Source organism: Buceros rhinoceros, unplaced genomic scaffold (genome assembly GCF_000710305.1).
Source record: "Buceros rhinoceros silvestris isolate BGI_N320 unplaced genomic scaffold, ASM71030v1 scaffold9171, whole genome shotgun sequence".
Taxonomy (NCBI): domain Eukaryota; kingdom Metazoa; phylum Chordata; class Aves; order Bucerotiformes; family Bucerotidae; genus Buceros; species Buceros rhinoceros.
In genome coordinates, this window is record NW_010393645.1 from 53,386 (window position 1) to 66,108 (window position 12,723).

Sequence of the window (12,723 nt, forward strand, 5' to 3'; positions counted from 1 at the left end):
TCAAAGGCAGCTATGGCATGCTCTGCACACCTTTTGCCATGGATTCATCAGGGCAGGCACAGCTTTTGTGCAGAAGGTGAAAGCCCAAGCAACATCAGGACTGTCCAAGAGTTCAGATCTGAAAGTGCATGAACTACACCAGTGCAAGCACTTTTACACTGCCACAGCTGCAGACACACTGGTAAAGTTTTGCAGAAATCACTAGACTGGGAAAGCCAAAAGAGCAGAATGCGCGTTTCAATAAGACACGTGTCTGGGGATCCCACCACCCCAGGAGCTGAGGCTTCGAGAAAGCATTCCTCTTTGCCCCTTCTGCAGGTTAATGTGTAATGCTTTATCTCCACAAAGCAAGCTGGCAGACGTGTTTCTATATAGGGTGCAAATAAACTGGGTGGAGTGAGGCTGAAGTGAGTATCAGGGCAAATGCTGTTGGTAGGAGACGGACTTTGGTATCGTTTGCTGCTACTCAACACTTACTCTTTCCTGCATTAAGGTTTTGTTTATTTACAGATGCTAAGCCCAGTTTTGCAAGGACAGACTAAACTGCACAGAGATTACTCCACGTCAGGTAAACATGCGGTGTGCTGAACTGCATCGTGACCACGAGGCTATCAGAAGAGCTCAGCGTTAGCCTAATTTTGCTCCCAGTGGTGTTGAATGAGGCAGAATTAGGCTAGAGCTGAGCTTCTGAAAGCTGTACCCTATCTTCCTCTTGCTATAGTTGTCTAAAAATAAGGAGTCCAATTAAATCAACAGCAGTACAAAGTATGAGGGAATGCATAATTAATTTTAAAAATCAAGGGCTGTCTTACAGCACTGATCAGCATTTAGCAATCCTGCCACCAGCTCTTACTCTTTTCATTCTTCCTTTTTAATCAGTGATTATTGTTGTATCTCCTTACGTTGCGATCACATATTCTGGTAGTATTGCAATGTGACTGTGTTCCCTGGGAGCAGTAAACTAGTCACAGAAGGAAAACGAGAAACTCCATTCAAAGAGGAAGGGGAAAATCTGTTACCAGCTCCAGCCCTTGTCTTGACACCTAATTGGAGCCGGATATTGGTGAAGGATAAACATTTGCTCACTGTGATAGTCAAGGCCTTCATTTGTAACACAGCCCTGACAAGAAACAAAAGCCTGAGAGGTACGAAATAGTGTGTCCAAAGTCGTATCTCAGAGCTATTGCTCTCCCCATTGCTATAGTTCTGTCCCCAAGACCACAAAAGGGCATTTTTGGTCTACCAAGAGAGCATAAGGTGGCCACTTGAAAGCACAGAGCTTTGTTACCTCCTAAACAAGTGTTTCACACTTTTACCCTTCCAGTGCAGTGAAGGGAGCCGGGGAAGATGTGCTCTTCTCAGTTATCTTGGCAGGAATTCCCAGAGACTGTGCTGGATTCACAGCAAATCTGGAGTGACTCCATCTGGGTTGTGGGGAGCAGAATCTGCCTTATATTTTGAGTGCCAGCTGTTGGTGCGAAACAGTAAGACAACACAGAAAGAGAATCCGTATCGCCCCATTTTGGTGGCTGTTCATCGGTTTATGCCTAGATTTCTCCACCTCCCCCTTGTCCAGTCGAATTTGAGGTTGGATCTGTTCCTTTGTGGCAGTAAACACGGACAGTTAAAAAGCCTTGTGATGTGAAGGACAGACTTTCGCCTTAAGGAAAGGCTGAGGGGATTCGCTCCAGAAAAGCAGTGGCAGTAGCACAAATTGCTCACTTTGTGGGTAGTTTCAGTGAAGTGAACGAATCCTGTTGTGGTGGCATCCTCCCCTTCAGATCTGGTTATTGATGCTGTAGATACCTGCATCAGACTTGCCTTTACAGTCATGGAGGCACTTGTCGGGCGTGTTTACTTTTGGTGAGGGTAGGCATTTAAATGAGGTCAGATGACTCAAGCTCTCTCAGCGCGTATTTCTCCCCATTGCCTGGGAAACAAGATGACTAGTCCAGACATAGGCATCACCTACAGACATGTAAGGTTATGTGAAAGCACTGCTGCTCTTTTTCTGTGCCTTTTCTCTGTCTCTTGTTGGTGTGCTCTATCCTTTCCCCCTGTATATTTAGATCATAAATTCTCCTTGGCACTGTAAACTCTTGCCATGCAAGCAGCTTTTACATATGACTCACGGCTTTTTCATCCTCAACTAAATGCCCCTTGCAAGAAGTCTGATAGAAGTTACTAGTAAAAGATTACCTGTCTCTGGGGTTCAGTGAAGTTTAGTAGAAAGTTATATCCCTGCTGTAGAACAGCTCAAAGAGGACTAAAAGGGATCATATTCTTGCAGTTAGAGATTTCAGTGACGGATTTAGGACACATATTTGTACCAGCGTCTGCCCTGGGCTATGTTATAGTGGTGTGTCTGTTGAACAGAGGGTTTCTTTTCTTTTTGGTTTGAAATACAATTTCAGGTAGCTCCTGCACTGCTGTGCAATGTTCCTTTTGGCTATCCAGTCACGTATGAAGGGAGAGTTCAGTACCACAAACCCAGCTGCCCTGCGTGTAAGACCTCTCTATTTTTTTTAGTGTATTTCGGAAGGATCACCCCCTCAGATAAGACCTTCAAAGAAATTCAAGATTCCAGTATACAGCCCTGCTGCTGCCAGATTTAAAAATAAGATCTCTACCTTTTTTTTTTTTTGACGTAGGGAAGAATCACTGTTCCTCCCCTGCTGCCTTTGCTGCCTGGGCACTCATTGCCAGCTATAGGCTGCTGCTCTCAACAATGCATTTCAAGGCGTTTTTGAAATGCAGTATTACCCTGAAGTTGCATCTCTCCCTTTTTGATGCATAATTTAGATTTTAGCCTCTTAAAAATTACATGTCTAAGGAACTGCTGATGCTTCTGTGAAAAAAGTACTCTTTGTGGAGAGTGTTCTGGACATAAACACATCTACACTTCTCTTGAATTTTCCCTATTTTTGTCTCTGGGGTGTTTACATGCATACGGAACCTCTATTGTTTGGTAGTTCAATGACATCTCGTGAATTCCCTCTGCAAATCACTTGTGTCATGAAATCACAGTTCTTTGTGATTTCTGGATAGATGGATGGATGGACTATGGGCAGAAATTACAAGTAGCTTTTTTTTTCCAATGGGGGAGCTTCTTCATTGCAGAAAAGGAAGGCCAAGCAAAACTCGGGGAGAAACATGACTATTAAAAGTCTTGAGGGGGCTTGAGTAGCTAGATAGAGTGCTGGATTTGGTTCTCTTTTGCTGGTTGATGTTGACAAACCTATTTATTTCGGGCGTATGTTATACTGTGCCCAAAATAGAGGCAGGGAGGTCTCTGGCTGCTGCTCCTATTCTTTAGGTTACCATAGATTTTTTTCCAAAATCTGCTGGAGCCCCCAAAACCCCAGGGGCTCACAGAAGCCTTTGGGACAGCTACATAAATTGGTCTGACTCTCAGGACAGGCAAAAGTACTTTTTTTATGTGTGTGCTCCAGTTCAATATGGCTACACGGAGGGAGGGATCTGCTTCTCTGCATTTGGTGTCAGCATCTGTGAGCTGGAGGGAGGGGTTTACAAGCTGTGGGCTGCACAAGGCACTGAGAATTTTGATTATTTGGGCAAAAAGTTTGAAATGTAAGTCACTGAGGTCAGGTGTCTCAACAGGAACTGAAGCAAAACTGCCTTGATTTTCGAATATGTTGTTAAAATCTGTGGCTCTGAGGATCAGCAGGCTCTCAGTATTTTTGTCAAACTGGGTTGCTTTTATTTTGCTTTATATGGATGTTTCTTATCTTAGCAAACCCAAGCCTGAATGTCTTTAATTTTTCTAATTAAAGGTGTAGGCATTTTGGAGAAGATCCCACTGTATACGAAATGCCACTGCTCCCTACTGAACTTGCCTTAAAATTAGTAATACCAAGTCTGAAGTTCGTTAAAACCACAAAAAAATAAACTTTCTGTTCAGAACAACTAGAAGGACTGAAGGTTTAAGATGAGTTTGCATTGTACGTGATAGCTAATTGTACTCGAGTTCATTTGTGCTGCTCCTGAGGTTCAGAAAAAAAAAATTGCCTGAAAATATCTAAAATGGGATGTTTTTCTAAGTGCTGGAGACAACATCAGCAGGTTTTTAAGTATGTAATTTAAAGGGTAAGTGACTCAAATGAAATTATGCACTTTGAAAAATCAGCAGTGCGTTGAGGGCATAATAACCTTTGAAGAATTTCTAAAGCCCTTTCACATTCGTATTACTAGAGTTCCTCAATCCTGTAATTTTACTACTTTTATTTTTAATGGCACAGCTCCTAATATCAAGTCATTATTTCATAATCAACGAGGTTCATTAGAAAAAGCAAAATCAATCCAAATCTTTCCTGGCTGGGGAGAAAAGCTTATGAAAACAACTTAACTGTGTCCTAAAACCTTAGAGACCACACTGAAAAAATAATTCCAGTTGTAATGTTCTGGTTATTAAATCTCACTGTCTTTAAGCTACTCTCATGAGCTTCTGTCCTTAGTCATAAGTCCTACGTTTTGCATTCCTCTATTGGAGTAGGTGCAGAATGGAGAAAAAAGGAGTCAGAAACTCCAATTGTTTTGTCCCTCAAACTTTGTGGCAGTTCTGCACAGGAATTAAAAATATATAGCAGTCTATGGTGAGGATAATCTTCTTTATCCCTCTGTCCCATTAAGAAGGAGACCTGCAGGAGCATTTTTGGAGGCAGTCCACTACCACTTAAAAATCTGCTCCCTATATTAAAGTCCCCATCGTTTTCCTCCTCTTGTCTCTCAAATCAAGGTGGCTTGAATTAGTTTAGATGTTACTCTTACAGAAAAGGCAAAAAAGCCTGTACGTGCTGAAGAAACCTTCTCTGTGACCATTCTGATCCACTGCTGATTTTTTGTTTTTACTGCAGTGTTTGACACTTGTCTTTGTTATACCTGAGAAGTGTTACACTTGATCAGATAAAAGGCTCACGCAAGACCGTTATTTTTTCCTGTTTCACGGCCAGCAGCGAGTACTTAAAACCAGTATAAACGCAGGCACACAATTTGTCTTCCTCTGCCCATACCTTTAAGCCTTCCCTGCATTCAGCAACCGGCAGTTTATTTCTTGAGCCGAAAATTACATCTGAATGACGGTGGTGATCTCTGAAGCCACACCACCATCCCGCCTCTGTGACTTCCACCCCGTAGGTATTTGATGCGTGAGAAAGTTCTTTCTTGAGCTTGTTTTAAGCCTTTGGCCTTTCTGCACCAGCTGTAGGAGCCAGGCAGCCTCTTACTTTGCTTGTGGCCAGACTGGTGGTCTCAAATGGTGAGACCATCAATATGATACGCTAGGGAGCTACAGATCCATTGGTGGAGGACCTGTACGAAGGCCAGAATACATCATCCTGGGTAAGAGCCAAATAAGGGACAGCCTCACACCTTGTCCATTGCCATGAGAATTAAGGATTGCCTGAAAAACAACATTTTTTCCTGTCTGAGAACTACATGTTTGCAAACAAAACATGCGGGTTTTTGTCATTGCTGAAGAGAGCTGAAAATGTTCTGATTTTTTTAGGAAGTGGGTTTTCTGATGAAAACAGAAAATTCTGATAAATTCTTCTACTGAACACTTCAGCCTTTTCTTGCCTTTGAAATTATGGTTGTTAGAGGTTTCTGAGGGGTCACCCGGAGGCAGGATGATTTTGTTATCCTCCGACCATCTCTGGTGGAAGAAAGGTAACACCACTGAATAAACTCCCTTCTGCCTTTGACCCACAGATCGCAAACACCCTTCACAAAGGGGCTGGAATTTGCTTCAAAAGCAGTCAAACAATAACCTTTCAATGGATTCCATCCCTTCCTAATAAACAAAACATGATTCCCTTTCAAGCTTATCTGCGTGCCAAGTTCTGTGGTTACAGTACAATAGCTGTATTGTTCTTGTATGCTGCAGGCTAAAATGTATTTTGGTAACTGCTGCTCTTTATAACACAATTGTCTGATGACAGTTTTTCTAGAAAACCATTAACTCCTTCGGACAGGACCTCTTCCAAGCAGGCTGGATAAGAAGTCGATTTCTCCCACTGAGCACTGAACAGAACAGAAAGTAACATAAACTTGGGACTCTCAATGTTAGATAACATGTAAATTATGGTGACTCATAGTGGAAAATTGTAGATAAAAATTACACAAAGACTTATTTAAACACCATCTTATGATTTTTTCCCTGTACATGAGTGTGTGTCAGAATAATGCTACTATTTGTCCACCCCTCACCCTGCAGCTGTCTTGGAAGATATGAGATGGAGAATAAAAATGTATATGCATATTCATATTCATTGCACATTCCCCACTGAGGCATGAATGAACCCTGAAACAGTTTTAATCACTGGTACATTTGTGACAAATACGCTAATTCCCACAGTTCCATGAAAAAGCTCACTGTTTTTCGCTAGAGTGCCTGGGTTACTAATGGGATATTCTCACTTTGCAGTTTGGAAAACAGGCATAGGGGAAAACCAAGAAGTTAGTGGGTGATCCTAAGCGGTGCAAAGTCTGGAGATAGACTCAAGGTGATGGTTTCCCAGGCTTCCCTCCCTGAGCTAACCTACAAGGACCACACAAGCCTACGAGGGCTGCTTGGAAAGGACAGAATAGGCAGAGCATCTGGCAGGAAACACTGAGAACCAGGTGGGCTTTTTTCAGGGTATGCATGTGGTATTTTTGTAACTCAATCTCAAGTCACAGCCAAACTCTGAAAACAAACCAAAAAGAAGAGCAAACATGAGCTGGAGACCAATTCCAGCAGTGAGTGAGTTTAAGGATAGGAGATAGCCCTTCCTCCTGAAGCCGATACTAAGAAAACAGGTCAGTGAGGAGAGAGAAAACAGCCTGCAAAAGCAACAGAAAAAGACTGTCAATTCCGAAAGACACAGGTTCATAAATAAGTGCGGGAAACCGTGGCTGGATTTCTGGAGAAAGACTGGAAAAGTGCATTATAGTGTAAAGAAGGAGTTTCCATATTACTCATCCTGCCCATCTCCCAGACAGCACAGAATTGTTCCCAGTAGCATCATCTCGCTTTCCTCAGCTCAGTATTCAGAGGCTCAAGGAACGAGGCCAGCTGACCTTACAATTAGAAATGTTCTTCCTAATATTCTGCCATAATTTGACTTTGCTCGTTTTCATGCATTAGCCTTTATGAACCTCACCAGGCAACCTTAATTGCATTCCCTTCTGGCTGCTTAAGGAAGGACTTTTTTTTTTTTTGCATGGACTGAAAGCAGGGTTTGAAGCCAGAGTCCTCAGAGCCAGAGCATAGAGCATTGGCAGTCACATCAGGGGAGCGCGTTCGTAACTGGTAACAGCACTGGGCTGTTATTCCTACGTACCAACCACTTCCCTAGTGCGTGGTGCTCCAGCAAGGGCATGAGATTCACATCCCTGTCGCTCGGCCAATGTACACTTTATTCCTTCCATTCAGTCACTGCAGCTTCTCTTCAAACTCCCTTGTGTTGCCGACAGCTCTTTGCGGCACACGCTTCCTTGTGTCTTCCCTGTCGGCATTCACATGGTGTTACCTCTCTGTTACTTAGGCGGAGCTTATGGAGTAAAGGGCATCAACACATGTATGAACAGTGCGTACCAGCTTGTGACCCTGGTGTAAGAAGGAGGCTTTTTAGTTCTACCAGCATATGCATTGTTAATGCAAATATCTCCTATTTATGGAACCAGAATTCTCTTCCCTTGTATTAAGGTATATAAAGGTCTGTGAGGACAGGTCAAGTGACTTCATTTGTATTTGCTGAGACTAAGCTAGAGCTCCTTAAAAACTGGCATTTTCAAAACTTTCTTATTAACTCGAGAAAATAGTTTTTGAAATAGTGAGCATTTTTTTATATCCAGTCAACAAAATCTGGTTCTGGTGGTGCTGTTTGGGGACTAGCAGGTTGTGGAGAAAGTCAGAAAATGCATGCTAGGCTCACTTTGGGTTGGAAGGAGGCAACTCATAAACTCCTAACACGTGAAGAGCCAGTTACAGGAATGAGCTATTCAGCTTTCCAAGTGTATGTCAGCGACGTGCCTGTTGTTGGTGCAGGAGTCTAGGTATTGCCTTCTCAATCCTGATCTCAGTCAACTGCAACTGTATTTTTCAATCCTGTAGGAACCTTTCTGAATACTTTTTTCCAGAAAATCATTGCTTTTCATCTTCTAGCATTGCTTCTCACCGGATTCTCTCTGAAATGAAATCCTATTCACACTAAATTCAGTGGCAAAACACAAATCTTTTTTTTTTGTCTGTTTAAAAGTCCAAATTGTCTAAGAATTTTTCCTAAGAATTTTAATTCCCAGAAATTTTTTTAAGAGTAAATGGAGGGTAAAGAAACATGGCAAAGTGAAGAAGTGAGTATTGAGGTCTGTGTAACGTACTGTTTCCTGCAGCAGGAAACAGTACGTTACACAGACCTCAATACTCACTTCTTCACTTTGCCATGTTTCTTTACCCTCCATTTACTCTTAAAAAAATTTCTGGGAATTAAAATTCTTAGGAAAAATTCTTAGACAATTTGGACTTTTAAACAGACAAAAAAAAAAGATTTGTGTTTTGCCACTGAATTTAACTGGCATTGAAATTTGGGGTCATTACGGGACATTTACAGGGCTATAATTCAGGCTCAGGAATGAGTTTTGGTTTCATGCAAAAATCCACAAGGATCCCATGGCAATGATACGTTTTAATACTTAAATAAAAAGTGCAGAAGGTAAGAGTCTGACGAGACTCCTGAAGCGTCCTGGCCTCTCCTCACGTCACTGACAGGACAGTGCAAAGCTGCTTTTGTATTGTTGCAAACTGACATTTTGAAGGTGCATAAATAGGCCTGAGAAAACTGCAGAATTACAATAAACTCTCACAACCCCCAAAAAAGTTTAATCAATGCCAGCTCGATTGTCTGTAACAGAGGAGTTAAAAAGACAAAAAAAAAAAAAGCTTGTGCAAAAGCGGGGAGAAAAGTAAAGGCTAAAGGCTGCTCTAACCACCAAGTATCAACTTCATCGCCTACCCACCTCCCCCACACAACTAGAAATAACTTTAAATAATTTATTTAAGTGCGTCTGTATTGCAGTTACATATTTAATGACTTAAAGGGACAGTGTTTCACTTAGGAATAAATTTGAATTTTCCATAATTTGAAGGTAAGCATTCCTCCCACAACCTATTTCCTGAGAATTTCAGAATGCTTTACAGTGCTCCTTGGATTAAACTCTATGCCGCTGTCTCAGGTAGTCATTACGCTTATTAACAGAGAGAAAACCATGGCACAAATGGGCTTAGTAGCTAAACTTAGGACATGGTAATTCAGTGAGAGAACAAGGAACAAGCTAATTCCCCTGTCCTGCTTGCTGGAAGTTAGAATAAAAAAAGAGCTCTCATCTTTCTTCTGCTCCTATTGTTGTTGCCTCAACAACTGACTTTCATAGATAATAATACATTCAGGGACTTAAGGGGAAAAAGTTAAATGGGAATGTCAGTGGCAGAATTATGGGTACATCATTTATAAAGGAAGAAAAAGGGAAGCATATACAGTAGAATTTCATGTTGGAATTATCTATACTTACTAGAGATAAAAATATCAGACTAAGTCATGTTATAAATTGTATTAATAATGGTGAATAGTTCACGTCTCTGGAATTGCCTATCCTTTTCGTCAAAGACCATTGTTTTGATAATGGTCATGCTTTGGTCCAGCTACTTCCAGAGAATTCTGATTTTCAGATGTTGAGCATATCAGTACATTGATAGAAATTAATTTGGGTTTTATCAGCATGGGAGTAATCCCGAATGTGGATTTTTTTACAGGCTCCCAGTCTTTTTGACCTTGCCAATGGGCAGGAGACCTGACAAAACCAAGTTGTGGCATGCTTGCTTTTTTACCACATGTTGACTAATTTGGAAGAGAGAAAAAATCCCCCAAACCCCAACAAATTTGGTTGGTCAATTCTATGCTTGTGGCTTGCTAGGGACAGCACATCCCTAGAAAAAAGAGAAGACATAAACTTGTACTTGTGTTAGCATTTTCCCCATCCCCCTGAAAGAGCTCAGCGCCCTCGTGGTAGGACGCCGCATTCCAGTGCAGTGAGGCACTGCAGAGATACCACAGCACAGAGAGTGTCCCAGTGCGGTGCCACAGATTGCCCTTCAGTCCCCAGCTATGGCTGAAGTTTGGCAACCCTCCGTGGAAATACTGAAAAGAATCACGGGCTACATGCAGAGCTATTCATCAGTTCACGCAGAGCTCCTCAAGTCCTACGAAATTCCTTTACTCAAGTGCTGCCCCTGCTCACACCAGTCCCTTTGCGTGCCTTTAGAGAGTGTCTCTTCTGTCTGCCAGAAATGAATCCATCTGACTTGAATAATATCACCTTGCTCCCTTCTTCAGCCTCTATGCTTAGATTAAGACCATCATGGAAAAGGCGCTGGGGTATGTTGTGGGTGTCCCCATGTGAATATAATTCCCCTTGGCCTTTTGGTCTGGACGCGGGGTGTGACGTTTGGGGTCTTGCCTTGGTGATTACTTCTTTCTGGTAGTTGTCTAGGAAATACTCAGAGAACCACTTCCTGTGCTATCAATGAGGTGAGATGAACAGTTCTGCTAGTTTGGCATTCATCTGAGCCCTGAAAGGCTAGCAAAGGGCAAACAGCATGTGGTACAACCATTTTGTTAACAGAGGGAAAAATCACGATCTTTACAGCGCCATTTCCCCCTGTATAAATTCATGGTACAGAAAAGCTAATTATAGCCCCAAGGCTGGTAATTATCAATAATAAACAGCAAACCTCAAACAAACCAAACAGTTTCTCATTTTCAAGAAGTTACATAAATGCTCTTTTAATGGCACACCACCTAAACTACATGCCAGCTTTCTTTTCTGCTGATGCTTACCTCGAACGAATCACTGCTCAGAGGGAAAGCAGAAAGCAAGGAGGCAGTCAAGCTGGCAGCTGTCTGAATCTCAGGCATCATGCTTTAATTTCCCTTTCTTGGTGGCAGATGGTAGCTTTGCAGGGGTGTTAAATCTGCTCATAACTAATAGGGTGTTGTTTCTTCGAAGGTTCCATCTATTTCCACAGGAACAAACCATCAATTCTCACTGTAACATGGCACAACCCAATAGTTAAACTATGATATGAATGGGAAAAAAAATAATCCCCCCACCTACATCCCCATAACCCCTCTCAAAAAAGCAGTAATAACCCAGAGTTGTTTACTATACTTTCTCCCATCTCGTGTGTTCTATTAGTTTAGGCGCTGAACCTGGTGTGCTGTTCACCAGAGCTTTCACAGCCAGGTACGCTAAAATATGCAGGCTGAGAGCGGTGCTTTAACTTCCTTCAGGCCCAGAGCTGCTGTTTGTTCAAAGGGTAAAACACAACCCCTGCCCTGACATACTCCCAGCTTAAACAGAGAAGACAGAGAATGGAGTAAACACTCCATCATCCTTGCGACCTCCTAGCACCAAAGAGGGAGTGGGAGGCCATTAGCCAATGGACTGATTCTCTCCCTTCAGTATTTCCCCAAATCGTAATCCTGTAGACTTTGGCAACCGCCCCCCCCCTACTCTAAGATGTGTGTAGGATGTGTGATTGTGGCGGGGGGCGGGGTGGTGGTGGTGGTGATAAAACTGCCCAATAATTGGTCATTCACATGACTTTCAGCTTCACTCCAAAACTAAGAAGTGACCTCCTTCTGTGAAGCTTTTTTCATACCGTCAGCAGCAGAATCTCTGGTCAACGACAACCACTGCACCTGCCAAGAGCAGAACCACCAGAGAGCACAGCAGATCAGCTTTCAAGTGCTGCTGAGCTTTGCAGTGGTCCATGTTTGGAGTTTATTCTGCCTTCTTAGGACCATAGGGAAAAGTTTGTTTTACTCCCAGCATCTGGTGTGCATTTGGTTGCAGAATAAAGGTTCAATTCATACTACAGATGCAGATTTCAGTCTTCACTGTCGAACTGCTTCCACCAAAACTCATCTGGATAGAGTCCTTATCCCAGTTGCCCTGAAATTGTCCCTGAGCCTTCTGGCCTCTCCTGTTTTGCCAAGGATCATCTTTTTCTTGTAAACTACAATCAGGGAAAATCCCCTTGCAATTTATTCTGAATAAAGAGGGGGTAGAAGGGCAGCCAGCACGAAGTCACTGGTGGTCACAGCATGATTTCACGCCCTTAGCTGTGCTCACCTGCGCACCCAGTTGAGGGTCAGGAGCTGCGCAGGGAATGAGCCACAGCTTTTAGAGGGAGCTCTGTTATCAAGTATCCAGGGCAAACGAATAGACAAGAGACACCAGATAGAAGCGAGTAGTTTCCCACCCACATAGCAGACACAATGACACCTTCTGCTACCAAAAGATAGCGCAGCTGTTTATTAGTCTTAGTCACTTTTAAAATGTAGAGGCTGTGACCTTTCCATTCAGGTCGAAGGAAATCGAATGGCAGAGATCCCAGTGATTTCACGATTTGGCTCTTGTTCAGATCGTAGACTATGTTAACTGCAGCACAAGTCCTGAGGTCCTTCCAGTGTCTTGGTAGTGCAGACGCAAGCTCACATAGGGGTACTTTTTTCCAGATAAACTGCACAGACCTACGGGCAGACTTTGCTTCCAACTACTCCTGTTTCGCTTCCCCCCGACGTTCAGGTGACGGTTATCATCCATCCAATAATAAGCTCAGCTAAGAATCCAATTAATCAGTCACTGGGCTTTGTTTACATCACA